Genomic DNA, 14,139 nt, shown 5'->3' with positions numbered 1-14,139 from the left:
ACTCTCTGACACTCTCCATCACTCTCAGACACTCTCAGACACTCTCTGACACTCTCAGACACTCGCTATCACTCTCTGACACTTTCTGACACTCTCAGACACTCTCTGACAATCACAGACACTCTCTGACACTCTCTATCACTCTTATCACTCTCTGAGACTCTCTATCACTCTCTGACACTCTCTGACACACTCTATCACTCAATGACTCTCTCTGACACTCTCTATCACTCTCAGGCACTCTCGTTCACTCTTTATCACTCTCTGACACACTCTGACAATCTCTGACACTCTCTATCACGCTCTGACACTCTCTATCACTCTCTGACACTCTCTGACACTCTCTATCATTCTCTATCACTCTCTGACACTCTGCGACACACTCAGACACTCTGTGCCTCACTCTGACACTCTATATCACTCTCTGACACTCTCTGACACTCTCTATCACTCTCTATCACTCTCTGACACTCTCTGACACTCTCCATCACTCGATGACGCTCTGTGACACTCTCTATCACTCTCTGACACTCTCTGACACTCTCTGACACTCTCTATCATTCTCTATCACTCTGTGACACTCTCTGACACACTCAGACACTCTGTGACACACTCTGACACTCTCTATCACTCTCAGACACTCTCTATCACTCTCTATCACTCTCTGACACTCTCCATCACTCTCAGACACTCTCAGACACTCTCTGACACTCTCAGACACTCTCTATCACTCTCTGACACTTTCTGACACTCTCAGACACTCTCTGACAATCACAGACACTCTCTGACACTCTCCATCACTCTCAGACACTCTCAGACACTCTCTGACACACTCAGACACTCTGTGACTCACTCTGACACTCTCTATCACTCTCTGACTCTCTCTGACACTCTCTATCACTGTCTATCACTCTCTGACACTCTCTGACACACTCCATCACTCGATGACACTCTGTGACACACTCTATCACTCTCTGACACTCTCTATCACTCTCTGACACTCTCTGACACTCTCTGACACTCTCTGACACTCTCCATCACTCGATGACACTCTGTGACACTCTCTATCACTCTCCATCACTCTCTGACACTCTCTGACACACTCTGACACTCTCAGACACCCTCGATCACACTCCGTATCACTCTCTGACACCCAATGACACTCTCTATCACTCTCTGACACTCTATCTCACTCTCTATCACTCTCTGACTCTCTCTGACACTCTCTATCACTCTCTATCACTCTCTGACACTCGCTGACGCTCTCTATCACTCTCGATGACGCTCTGACACTCTCTGACACACTCTGACACTCTGTTTCACTCTCTGACACTCTCCATCACTCTATGACAATCTCTGACACTCTCTATCACTCTCTGTCACCCTCTGACAGTCTCTGACAACCTCTGACACTCTCTGACACTCTCTATCAGTCTCTGACACTCTCTATCACTCTCTGACACTCTCTGCCAGCCTCTGACACACTCTGACACACTCTGACAATCTCTGACACTCTCTGACACTCTCTGACACTCTCTATCACTCTCTGACACTATCTGACAATCTCAGAGGCTCTCTATCACTCTTTATCACTCTCTGACACTCTCTGTGACACACTCAGACACTCTGTGACTCACTCTGACACTCTCTATCACTCTCTGACACTCTCTGACACTCTCTGACACTCTCTGTCACTCTCTATCACTCTCTGACACTCTCTGACACTCTCCATCACTCGATGACACTCTGTGACACACTCTATCACTCTCTGACACTCTCTATCATTCTCTGACACTCTCTGACACTCTCTATCACTCTCTATCACTTTCTGACACTCTCTATCACTCTCTGACAATCTCTGACACTCTCTATCACTCAATGACACTCTCTGACACTCTCTATCACTCAATGACACTCTCTGACACTCTCTGACACTCTCTGACACTCTCAGACACTCTCTATCACTCTCTATCACTCTCTGACACTCTCCATCACTCTCAGACACTCTCAGACACTCTCTGACACTCTCAGACACTCTCTATCACTCTCTGACACTTTCTGACACTCTCAGACACTCTCTGACAATCACAGACACTCTCTGACACTCTCCATCACTCTCAGACACTCTCAGACACTCTCTGACACACTCAGACACTCTGTGACTCACTCTGACACTCTCTATCACTCTCTGACACTCTCTGACACTCTCTGACACTCTCTGACACTCTCTATCACTCTCTATCACTTTCTGACACTCTCTATCACTCTCTGACACTCTCGATCACTCAATGACACTCTCTGACACACTCTATCACTCTCTGACACTCTCTGACACACTTTATCACTCTCTGACACTCTCTATCACTCTCTATCACTCTCTGACTCTCTCAGACACTCTCAGACACTCTCTGACACTCTCAGACACTCTCAGACACTCTGTATCACTCTCTGACACTCTCTGACACTCTCTGATACTCTCTGACAACCTCTGACACTCTCTGACACTCTCTATCAGTCTCTGACACTCTCTATCACTCTCTGACACTCTCTGCCAGCCTCTGACACACTCTGACACACTCTGACAGTCTCTGACACTATGTGACACTCTCTGACACTGTCTATCACTCTCTGACACTGTCTGACAATCTCAGAGGCTCTCTATCACACTTTATCACTCTCTGACACTCTCAGACACTCTCTATCACTCTCTGACTAGCACTTACACTCTCAGACACTCTCTGTCACTCTCTGTCACTCTCAGACACTCTAAGACACTCTCTATTACTCTCTGACACTCTGTGACAGTCTCTATCACTCTCTGACACTCTGTATCACTTTCTGACACTCTCTATCACTCTCTGACACTCTCCATCACTCAATGACACTCTCTGACACTCTCTATCACTCTCTGACACTCTCTGACATTCTCAGACACTCTCTATCACTCTCTGACACTCTCTGACACTCTCTATCATTCTCTATCACTCTCTGACACTCTGCGACACACTCAGACACTCTGTGCCTCACTCTGACACTCTCTATCACTCTCTGACACTCTCTGACACTCTCTATCACTCTCTATCACTCTCTGACACTCTCTGACACTCTCTGACACTCTCTATCATTCTCTATCACTCTGTGACACTCTCTGACACACTCAGACACTCTGTGACACACTCTGACACTCTCTATCACTCTCTGACACTCTCTGACACTCTCCATCACTCGATGACACTCTGTGACACTCTCTATCACTCTCCATCACTCTCTGACACTCTCTGACACACTCAGACACTCTCAGACACCCTCGATCACACTCCGTATCACTCTCTGACACCCAATGACACTCTCTATCACTCTCTGACACTCTATCTCACTCTCTATCACTCTCTGACTCTCTCAGACACTCGCTGACGCTCTCTATCACTCTCGATGACGCTCTGACACTCTCTGACACACTCTGACACTCTGTTTCACTCTCTGACACTCTCCATCACTCTATGACAATCTCTGACACTCTCTATCACTCTCTGTCACCCTCTGACACTCTCTGACAACCTCTGACACTCTCTGACACTCTCTATCAGTCTCTGACACTCTCTATCACTCTCTGACACTCTCTGCCAGCCTCTGACACACTCTGACACACTCTGACAATCTCTGACACTCTCTGACACTCTCTGACACTCTCTATCACTCTCTGACACTATCTGACAATCTCAGAGGCTCTCTATCACTCTTTATCACTCTCTGACACTCTCTGTGACACACTCAGACACTCTGTGACTCACTCTGACACTCTCTATCACTCTCTGACACTCTCTGACACTCTCTGACACTCTCTGTCACTCTCTATCACTCTCTGACACTCTCTGACACTCTCCATCACTCGATGACACTCTGTGACACACTCTATCACTCTCTGACACTCTCTATCATTCTCTGACACTCTCTGACACTCTCTATCACTCTCTATCACTTTCTGACACTCTCTATCACTCTCTGACAATCTCTGACACTCTCTATCACTCAATGACACTCTCTGACACTCTCTATCACTCTCTGATACTCTCTGACACTCTCTGACACTCTCTGACACTCTCAGACACTCTCTATCACTCTCTATCACTCTCTGACACTCTCCATCACTCTCAGACACTCTCAGACACTCTCTGACACTCTCAGACACTCTCTATCACTCTCTGACACTTTCTGACACTCTCAGACACTCTCTGACAATCACAGACACTCTCTGACACTCTCCATCACTCTCAGACACTCTCAGACACTCTCTGACACACTCAGATACTCTGTGACTCACTCTGACACTCTCTATCACCCTCTGACACTCTCTGACACTCTCTATCACTGTCTATCACTCTCTGACACTCTCTGACACACTCCATCACTCGATGACACTCTGTGACACACTCTATCACTCTCTGACACTCTCTATCACTCTCTGACACTCTCTGACACTCTCTGACACTCTCTGACACTCTCTATCACTCTCTATCACTTTCTGACACTCTCTATCACTCTCTGACACTCTCGATCACTCAATGACACTCTCTGACACACTCTATCACTCTCTGACACTCTCTGACACACTTTATCACTCTCTGACACTCTCTATCACTCTCTATCACTCTCTGACTCTCTCAGACACTCTCAGACACTCTCTGACACTCTCAGACACTCTGTATCACTCTCTGACACTCTCTGACACTCTCAGATACTCTCTGACAATCACAGACACTCTCAGACACTCGCTATCACTCTTATCACTCTCTGAGACTCTCTATCACTCTCTGACACTCTCTGACACACTCTATCACCCAATGACTCTCTCTGACACTCTCTATCACTCTCAGGCACTCTCTATCACTCTTTATCACTCTCTGACACTCTCTGACAATCTCTGACACTCTCTATCACGCTCTGACACACTCTATCACTCTCTGACACTCTCTGACACTCTCTATCATTCTCTATCACTCTCTGACACTCTGTGACACACTCAGACACTCTGTGCCTCACTCTGACACTCTCTATCACTCTCTGACACTCTCTGACACTCTCTTTCACTCTGTATCACTCTCTGACACTCTCTGACACTCTCCATCACTCGATGACACTCTCTGACACTCTCTGACACTCTCTATCACTCTCTATCACTTTCTGACACTCTCTATCACTCTCTGACACTCTCTATCACTCAATGACACTCTCTGACACACTCTATCACTCTCTGACACTCTCTGACACTCTCAGACACTCTCAGACACTCTCTATCACTCTCTATCACTCTCTGACTCTCTCAGACACTCTCAGACACTCTCTGACACTCTCAGACACTCTCAGACACTCTCAGACACTCTCTATCACTCTCCGACACTCTCTGACACTCTCAGACACTCTCAGACACTCTCTGACAATCACAGACACTCTCAGACACTCTCTATCACTCTTATCACTCTCTGAGACTCTCTATCACTCTCTGACACTCTCTGACACACTCTATCACTCAATGACTCTCTCTGAAACTCTCTATCACTCTCAGGCACTCTCGATCACTCTTTATCACTCTCTGACACTCTCTGGCAATCTCTGACACTCTCTATCACGCTCTGACACTCTCTATCACTCTCTGACACTCTCTGACACTCTCTATCATTCTCTATCACTCTCTGACACTCTGTGACACACTCAGGCACTCTGTGCCTCACTCTGACACTCTCTATCACTCTGTGACACTCTCTGACACTCTCTATCACTCTCCGACACTCTCCATCACTCGATGACACTCTGTGACACTCTCTATCACTCTCTGACACTCTCTGAAACTCTCTGACACTCTCTGACACTCTCTATCATTCTCTATCACTCTGTGACACTCTCTGACACACTCAGACACTCTGTGACTCACTCTGACACTCTCTATCACTCTCTGACACTCACTATCACTGTCTGACAATATCTGACACTCTCTATCACTCTCTGACACTCTCTGACACTCTCCATCACTCGATGACACTCTGTGACACTCTCTCTCACTCTCCATCACTCTCTGACACTCTCTGACACACTCTGACACTCTCAGACACTCTCGATCACACTCCGTATCACTCTCTGACACCCAATGACACTCTCTATCACTCTCTGACACTCTATCTCACTCTCTAACACTCTCTGTCAATCTCTATCACTCTCTGACTCTCTCTGACACTCTCTATCACTCTCTATCACTCTCTGACACTCGCTGACGCTCTCTATCACTCTCGATGACGCTCTGACACTCTCTGACACACTCTGACACTCTGTTTCACTCTCTGACACTCTCCATCACTCTATGACAATCTCTGACACTCTCTATCACTCTCTGACACTCTCTGATACTCTCTGACAACCTCTGACACTCTCTATCAGTCTCTGACACTCTCTATCACTCTCTGACACTCTCTGCCAGCCTCTGACACACTCTGACACACTCTGACAGTCTCTGACACTATGTGACACTCTCTGACACTCTCTATCACTCTCTGACACTGTCTGACAATCTCAGAGGCTCTCTATCACACTTTATCACTCTCTGACACTCTCAGACACTCTCTATCACTCTCTGACTATCACTTACACTCTCAGACACTCTCTGTCACTCTCTGTCACTCTCAGACACTCTAAGACACTCTCTATTACTCTCTGACACTCTGTGACAGTCTCTATCACTCTCTGACACTCTGTATCACTTTCTGACACTCTCTATCACTCTCTGACACTCTCCATCACTCAATGACACTCTCTGACACTCTCTATCACTCTCTGACACTCTCTGACATTCTCAGACACTCTCTATCACTCTTTATCACTCTCTGACACTCTCTGACACTCTCAGACACTCTCTGACAATCACAGACATTCTCAGGAACTCTCTATCAGTCTCTATCACTCTCTGACTCTCTCTGACACTCTCTGTCACTCAATGACACTCTGTGACAGTCTCTATCACTCTCTGACACTCTCTGGCACAATCAGACACTCTGTGACACACTCTGACACTCTCCATCACTCTATGACACTCTCTATCACTCTCTGTCACTCTCTGACACTCTCTATCACTCTCTATCACTCTCTATCACTCTCTATCACTCTCTGACACTCTCAGACACTCTCTATCACTCTCTGACACTCTCTGGCACTCTCTGAAACTCTTTATCACTCTCTGACACTCTCTGATACTCTCAGACACTCTCGATCACTCTCTGACACTCTGTGACACTCTCTGAAACTCTCTATCACTCTCTTTCACACTCTATCAAACTCTGACACTCTCAGACACTCTCTATCACTCTCTATCACTTTCTGACGCTCTCTATCACTCTCTGACACTCTCTATCACTCAATGACACTCTCTGACACTCTCTATCACTCTCTGATACTCTCTGACACTCTCTGACACACTCTGACACTCTCAGACACTCTCTATCACTCTCTATCACTCTCTGACACTCTCCATCACTCTCAGACACTCTCAGACACTCTCTGACACTCTCAGACACTCGCTATCACTCTCTGACACTTTCTGACACTCTCAGACACTCTCTGACAATCACAGACACTCTCTGACACTCTCTATCACTCTTATCACTCTCTGAGACTCTCTATCACTCTCTGACACTCTCTGACACACTCTATCACTCAATGACTCTCTCTGACACTCTCTATCACTCTCAGGCACTCTCGTTCACTCTTTATCACTCTCTGACACTCTCTGACAATCTCTGACACTCTCTATCACGCTCTGACACTCTCTATCACTCTCTGACACTCTCTGACACTCTCTATCATTCTCTATCACTCTCTGACACTCTGCGACATACTCAGACACTCTGTGCCTCACTCTGACACTCTCTATCACTCTCTGACACTCTCTGACACTCTCTATCACTCTCTATCACTCTCTGACACTCTCTGACACTCTCCATCACTCGATGACGCTCTGTGACACTCTCTATCACTCTCTGACACTCTCTGACACTCTCTGACACTCTCTATCATTCTCTATCACTCTGTGACACTCTCTGACACACTCAGACACTCTGTGACACACTCTGACACTCTCTATCACTCTCTGACACTCTCTGACACTCTCCATCACTCGATGACACTCTGTGACACTCTCTGACACTCTCTGACATTCTCAGACACTCTCTATCACTCTTTATCACTCTCTGACACTCTCTGACACTCTCAGACACTCTCTGACAATCACAGACATTCTCAGGAACTCTCTATCAGTCTCTATCACTCTCTGACTCTCTCTGACACTCTCTGTCACTCAATGACACTCTGTGACAGTCTCTATCACTCTCTGACACTCTCTGGCACAATCAGACACTCTGTGACACACTCTGACACTCTCCATCACTCTATGACACTCTCTATCACTCTCTGTCACTCTCTGACACTCTCTATCACTCTCTATCACACTCTATCACTCTCTATCACTCTCTGACACTCTCAGACACTCTCTATCACTCTCTGACACTCTCTGGCACTCTCTGAAACTCTTTATCACTCTCTGACACTCTCTGATACTCTCAGACACTCTCGATCACTCTCTGACACTCTGTGACACTCTCTGAAACTCTCTATCACTCTCTTTCACTCTCTATCAAACTCTGACACTCTCAGACACTCTCTATCACTCTCTATCACTTTCTGACGCTCTCTATCACTCTCTGACACTCTCTATCACTCAATGACACTCTCTGACACTCTCTATCACTCTCTGATACTCTCTGACACTCTCTGACACACTCTGACACTCTCAGACACTCTCTATCAATCTCTATCACTCTCTGACACTCTCCATCACTCTCAGACACTCTCAGACACTCTCTGACACTCTGAGACACTCGCTATCACTCTCTGACACTTTCTGACACTCTCAGACACTCTCTGACAATCACAGACACTCTCTGACACTCTCTATCACTCTTATCACTCTCTGAGACTCTCTATCACTCTCTGACACTCTCTGACACACTCTATCACTCAATGACTCTCTCTGACACTCTCTATCACTCTCAGGCACTCTCGTTCACTCTTTATCACTCTCTGACACTCTCTGACAATCTCTGACACTCTCTATCACGCTCTGACACTCTCTATCACTCTCTGACACTCTCTGACACTCTCTATCATTCTCTATCACTCTCTGACACTCTGCGACACACTCAGACACTCTGTGCCTCACTCTGACACTCTCTATCACTCTCTGACACTCTCTGACACTCTCTATCACTCTCTATCACTCTCTGACACTCTCTGACACTCTCCATCACTCGATGACGCTCTGTGACACTCTCTATCACTCTCTGACACTCTCTGACACTCTCTGACACTCTCTATCATTCTCTATCACTCTGTGACACTCTCTGACACACTCAGACACTCTGTGACACACTCTGACACTCTCTATCACTCTCTGACACTCTCTGACACTCTCCATCACTCGATGACACTCTGTGACACTCTCTATCACTCTCCATCACTCTCTGACACTCTCTGACACACTCTGACACTCTCAGACACCCTCGATCACACTCCGTATCACTCTCTGACACCCAATGACACTCTCTATCACTCTCTGACACTCTATCTCACTCTCTATCACTCTCTGACTCTCTCTGACACTCTCTATCACTCTCTATCACTCTCTGACACTCGCTGACGCTCTCTATCACTCTCGATGACGCTCTGACACTCTCTGACACACTCTGACACTCTGATCACTCTCTGACACTCTCCATCACTCTATGACAATCTCTGACACTCTATATCACTCTCTGTCACCCTCTGACACTCTCTGACAACCTCTGACACTCTCTGACACTCTCTATCAGTCTCTGACACTCTCTATCACTCTCTGACACTCTCTGCCAGCCTCTGACACACTCTGACACACTCTGACAATCTCTGACACTCTCTGACACTCTCTGACACTCTCTATCACTCTCTGACACTATCTGACAATCTCAGAGGCTCTCTATCACTCTTTATCACTCTCTGACACTCTCTGTGACACACTCAGACACTCTGTGACTCACTCTGACACTCTCTATCACTCTCTGACACTCTCTGACACTCTCTGACACTCTCTGTCACTCTCTATCACTCTCTGACACTCTCTGACACTCTCCATCACTCGATGACACTCTGTGACACACTCTATCATTCTCTGACACTCTCTGACACTCTCTATCACTCTCTATCACTTTCTGACACTCTCTATCACTCTCTGACAATCTCTGACACTCTCTATCACTCAATGACACTCTCTGACACTCTCTATCACTCAATGACACTCTCTGACACTCTCTGACACTCTCAGACACTCTCTATCACTCTCTATCACTCTCTGACACTCTCCATCACTCTCAGACACTCTCAGACACTCTCTGACACTCTCAGACACTCTCTATCACTCTCTGACACTTTCTGACACTCTCAGACACTCTCTGACAATCACAGACACACTCTGACACTCTCCATCACTCTCAGACACTCTCAGACACTCTCTGACACACTCAGACACTCTGTGACTCACTCTGACACTCTCTATCACTCTCTGACACTCTCTGACACTCTCTATCACTGTCTATCACTCTCTGACACTCTCTGACACACTCCATCACTCGATGACACTCTGTGACACACTCTATCACTCTCTGACACTCTCTATCACTCTCTGACACTCTCTGACACTCTCTGACACTCTCTATCACTTTCTGACACTCTCTATCACTCTCTGACACTCTCGATCACTCAATGACACTCTCTGACACACTCTATCACTCTCTGACACTCTCTGACACACTTTATCACTCTCTGACACTCTCTATCACTCTCTATCACTCTCTGACTCTCTCAGACACTCTCAGACACTCTCTGACACTCTCAGACACTCTCAGACACTCTGTATCACTCTCTGACACTCTCTGACACTCTCAGACACTCTCTGACAATCACAGACACTCTCAGACACTCGCTATCACTCTTATCACTCTCTGAGACTCTCTATCACTCTCTGACACTCTCTGACACACTCTATCACCCAATGACTCTCTCTGACACTCTCTATCACTCTCAGGCACTCTCTATCACTCTTTATCACTCTCTGACACTCTCTGACAATCTCTGACACTCTCTATCACGCTCTGACACACTCTATCACTCTCTGACACTCTCTGACACTCTCTATCATTCTCTATCACTCTCTGACACTCTGTGACACACTCAGACACTCTGTGCCTCACTCTGACACTCTCTATCACTCTTTGACACTCTCTGTTTCTCTCTTTCACTCTGTATCACTCTCTGACACTCTCTGACACTCTCCATCACTCGATGACACTCTCTGACACTCTCTGACACTCTCTATCACTCTCTATCACTTTCTGACACTCTCTATCACTCTCTGACACTCTCTATCACTCAATGACACTCTCTGACACACTCTATCACTCTCTGACACTCTCTGACACTCTCAGACACTCTCAGACACTCTCTATCACTCTCTATCACTCTCTGACTCTCTCAGACACTCTCAGACACTCTCTGACACTCTCTGACACTCTCAGACACTCTCAGACACTCTCAGACACTCTCTATCACTCTCCGACACTCTCTGACACTCTCAGACACTCTCTGACAATCACAGACACTCTCAGACACTCTCTATCACTCTTATCACTCTCTGAGACTCTCTATCACTCTCTGACACTCTCTGACACACTCTATCACTCAATGACTCTCTCTGAAACTCTCTATCACTCTCAGGCACTCTCGATCACTCTTTATCACTCTCTGACACTCTCTGGCAATCTCTGACACTCTCTATCACGCTCTGACACTCTCTATCACTCTCTGACACTCTCTGACACTCTCTATCATTCTCTATCACTCTCTGACACTCTGTGACACACTCAGGCACTCTGTGCCTCACTCTGACACTCTCTATCACTCTGTGACACTCTCTGACACTCTCTATCACTCTCCGACACTCTCCATCACTCGATGACACTCTGTGACACTCTCTATCACTCTCTGACACTCTCTGAAACTCTCTGACACTCTCTGACACTCTCTATCATTCTCTATCACTCTGTGACACTCTCTGACACACTCAGACACTCTGTGACTCACTCTGACACTCTCTATCACTCTCTGACACTCACTATCACTGTCTGACAATATCTGACACTCTCTATCACTCTCTGACACTCTCTGACACTCTCCATCACTCGATGACACTCTGTGACACTCTCTATCACTCTCCATCACTCTCTGACACTCTCTGACACACTCTGACACTCTCAGACACTCTCGATCACACTCCGTATCACTCTCTGACACCCAATGACACTCTCTAACACTCTCTGTCAATCTCTATCACTCTCTGACTCTCTCTGACACTCTCTATCACTCTCTATCACTCTCTGACACTCGCTGACGCTCTCTATCACTCTCGATGACGCTCTGACACTCTCTGACACACTCTGACACTCTGTTTCACTCTCTGACACTCTCCATCACTCTATGACAATCTCTGACACTCTCTATCACTCTCTGACACTCTCTGATACTCTCTGACAACCTCTGACACTCTCTGACACTCTCTATCAGTCTCTGACACTCTCTATCACTCTCTGACACTCTCTGCCAGCCTCTGACACACTCTGACACACTCTGACAGTCTCTGACACTATGTGACACTCTCTGACACTGTCTATCACTCTCTGACACTGTCTGACAATCTCAGAGGCTCTCTATCACACTTTATCACTCTCTGACACTCTCAGACACTCTCTATCACTCTCTGACTATCACTTACACTCTCAGACACTCTCTGTCACTCTCTGTCACTCTCAGACACTCTAAGACACTCTCTATTACTCTCTGACACTCTGTGACAGTCTCTATCACTCTCTGACACTCTGTATCACTTTCTGACACTCTCTATCACACTCTGACACTCTCCATCACTCAATGACACTCTCTGACACTCTCTATCACTCTCTGACACTCTCTGACATTCTCAGACACTCTCTATCACTCTCTGACACTCTCTGACACTCTCTATCATTCTCTATCACTCTCTGACACTCTGCGACACACTCAGACACTCTGTGCCTCTCTCTGACACTCTCTATCACTCTCTGACACTCTCTGACACTCTCTATCACTCTCTATCACTCTCTGACACTCTCTGACACTCTCTGACACTCTCTATCATTCTCTATCACTCTGTGACACTCTCTGACACACTCAGACACTCTGTGACACACTCTGACACTCTCTATCACTCTCTGACACTCTCTGACACTCTCCATCACTCGATGACACTCTGTGACACTCTCTATCACTCTCCATCACTCTCTGACACTCTCTGACACACTCTGACACTCTCAGACACCCTCGATCACACTCCGTATCACTCTCTGACACCCAATGACACTCTCTATCACTCTCTGACACTCTATCTCACTCTCTATCACTCTCTGACTCTCTCTGACACTCTCTATCACTCTCTATCACTCTCTGACACTCGCTGACGCTCTCTATCACTCTCGATGACGCTCTGACACTCTCTGACACACTCTGACACTCTGTTTCACTCTCTGACACTCTCCATCACTCTATGACAATCTCTGACACTCTCTATCACTCTCTGTCACCCTCTGACACTCTCTGACAACCTCTGACACTCTCTGACACTCTCTATCAGTCTCTGACACTCTCTATCACTCTCTGACACTCTCTGCCAGCCTTTGACACACTCTGACACACTCTGACAATCTCTGACACTCTCTGACACTCTCTGACACTCTCTATCACTCTCTGACACTATCTGACAATCTCAGAGGCTCTCTATCACTCTTTATCACTCTCTGACACTCTCTGTGACACACTCAGACACTCTGTGACTCACTCTGACACTCTCTATCACTCTCTGACACTCTCTGACACTCTCTGACACTCTCTGTCACTCTCTATCACTCTCTGACACTCTCTGACACTCTCCATCACTCGATGACACTCTGTGACACACTCTATCACTCTCTGACACTCTCT

The sequence above is a fragment of the Heterodontus francisci genome, chromosome 28 (assembly GCF_036365525.1).
Source record: "Heterodontus francisci isolate sHetFra1 chromosome 28, sHetFra1.hap1, whole genome shotgun sequence".
NCBI classification, from domain to species: domain Eukaryota; kingdom Metazoa; phylum Chordata; class Chondrichthyes; order Heterodontiformes; family Heterodontidae; genus Heterodontus; species Heterodontus francisci.
The sequence above is the reverse complement of the archived record's forward strand: the minus strand, read 5'-3'. Positions refer to the sequence as shown.